We start from the raw sequence: 2500 nt of genomic DNA on the forward strand, positions 1-2500 counted from the left end.
GGATGGGTAGATGGATGGATGGATGGGTGGATGGATGGATTTGTGGATTTCCCCCCTAGGCCACCAAAGACCTAAGTTCTTCTCCTCCTGTCTCTCTGTCTCCAGGTGCAGAGAAGTTGATCCTCCACATACAGAAGCACAGCATCCTCTTCGCCCTGGCCACCAGCTCAGGGACTGAGTCCTACCAGGCCAAGACCAGCGCACACCGGGAGCTGTTCGGTGCCTTTCACCACGTGGTGCTGGGTGATGACCCCGAGGTCAAGGCCAGCAAGCCCGCCCCGGACATCTTCCTGGCCTGCGCCCACAGGTTCTCCGGACATCTTCCTGGCCTGCACCCGCAGGTTCTCTCCTCATCCACCCCCCCCCCCCCCGTCAACCAGGTAAACCGAGGCCTCGGGCCTCGGGTCCACTGCATGGACCACACACAGAGAGACACACACCACACACAGAGAGACACACATACAGACAGACATGGACGGATACACAGATACACAGACCAGACAGACAGACAGCCAGACACAGAAACACACAGATAGATGCAGAGACGGACACAGAGACACAGATAGACACATGGACAAACCAGACAGACATGCAGACAGACAGACAGGCAGATAGACACACAGACCGACAGGCAGACAAACCAGATAGAGACACAGACACAGAGACAGACTCATAGACAGACAGACAGACAGACCACAGAGACACGGACAGACAGTCACACTCCAATAGACAGACAGACACACTGACAGAGAGATAGACACACAGACACACAGACACAGAGACCAGACAGATAGACAGACAGACAGACACAAGAGACGGGACAGACACACAGATTCACAGACCTACCAGACAGACCACAGAGACACAGACAGACACACTGATAGACACACAGACAGACAGATAGACACAGACAGACGCACAGATACACAGACCAGGCAGACAGACAGACAGACAGAGCACAGAGACACGGACAGACAGACACACACCGATAGACAGACAGAGAGATAGACATACATACACAGACAGACACACAGACAGACAGACTACAGAGACACACAAATAGGCATATAGACAGACAGACGGATACAGAGACAGACACACACAGATAGACAGACACAGAGACACTTGGCCAGACACAGACAGACACACATACAGAGACAGACAGACAGACATAAGAGTCCAGACAGACAGATACACAGAACAGACCAGACAGACCGACCACAGAGACACAGACAGACAGATATAGGGACAGACAGACACACAGAGACAGACAGAGAGACACGGACAGACACACAATCACACAGACGGATGGATGGATGGAGAGACGGATGGACAGACAGCCCCAGGGGAACAGGGAGGGAGACTCCTTGGTACAGTGCTCACCTGGCCCACACCAGGCCCTGGGTGGGGGAGGCCTCGAAATCACACACAGAACATGCCAGTAGGCACGCCGTGGCTCGACGGTCACCTTCCCTCCTTCCTTCCCTCCTTCCTTCCCTCCTTCCTTCCTTCCTTCACTCCTTCCTTCACTCCTTCCTTCCTTCCCTCCCTCCTTCTTTCCCTCCCTCCTTCCTTCCCTCCTTCCTTCCCTCCCTCCTTCCCTCCTTCTTTCCCTCCTTCCCTCCTTCTTTCCCTCCTTCCCTCCCTCCTTCCTTCTTTCCCTCCATCCTTCTTTCCTTCCCTCCTTCCTTCCTTCCTTCCCTCCTTCCTTCTTGTTCCTTCCCTCCATCCTTCCTTTTCATCCTTCCTTCCTTCCCTCCTTCCTTCCGTCCCTCCTTCCCTCCTTCCTTCTTTCCTTCCTTCCTTCCCCCCTTCCTTCCCTCCAACACTGGGCACCCGGCCCACCCCCCGGCCGACCTCTCACTCCGCGTGTCTCTCTCACCCTCTGACCCCGCAGTGCCTGGTGCTGGAGGACACGCCCCACGGCATGGCGGTCGCCCAGGCAGCGGGGATGCAGGTGGTCATGGTGCCCAGCGTCCAGCTCGACCCCGAACTCAACGGCCGGGGCCACCCTGCTGCTGCCCTCCTTGGGTGACATACAACCCGAGCTCTTCAGCCTGCCCGCCTTCAACTGACCTGCGGACGGACAGACAGACAGACAGAAGGACACTGGACACAAGGCCAAGACCTGACCCATCCCAGGGCCTCCCTGACCTCTGGAAATAAAGGGAATGAACACAGGAAGTACCTCACTGAGTCACGAGTGGATGGATGGATGGATGGGTGGGTGGATGGATGGATGGATGGATGGATGGATGGGTGGATGGATGGATGGATGGATGGATGGGTAAATGCATGGGTGGATGGATGGGGATGGATGGGTGGATGGGTGGATGGATGGGTGGATGGATGGATGGGTGGATGGATGGATGGATGGGTGGATGGGTGGGTCGATGGATGGATGGGTGGATGGATGGGTGGATGGGTGGATGGGTGGACTGGTGGATGGGTGGACGGATGGATAGATGGATGGGTGGATGGGTGGGTGGATGGATGGATG

At 56.1% G+C, this 2500-nt stretch overlaps 1 long non-coding RNA gene across 1 annotated transcript in view; it reads left to right on the forward strand.

Annotated features, from left to right (window-relative positions):
• LOC138834312 (uncharacterized) overlaps positions 1-2201 on the forward strand; it is a 6379-nt gene extending 4178 nt beyond the window's left edge. Inside the window, exons 2-3 of the long non-coding RNA XR_011374056.1 lie at positions 106-341; positions 1898-2201. This is a non-coding gene — a long non-coding RNA (uncharacterized lncRNA). The remainder of the gene's footprint in view (positions 1-105; positions 342-1897) is intronic.
• Positions 2202-2500: the final 299 nt, after the last annotated feature.

The sequence above is a fragment of the Dipodomys merriami genome, unplaced genomic scaffold (assembly GCF_024711535.1).
Source record: "Dipodomys merriami isolate MVZ:Mamm:240054 unplaced genomic scaffold, mDipMer1.0.p SCAF_211, whole genome shotgun sequence".
Classification (NCBI taxonomy): domain Eukaryota; kingdom Metazoa; phylum Chordata; class Mammalia; order Rodentia; family Heteromyidae; genus Dipodomys; species Dipodomys merriami.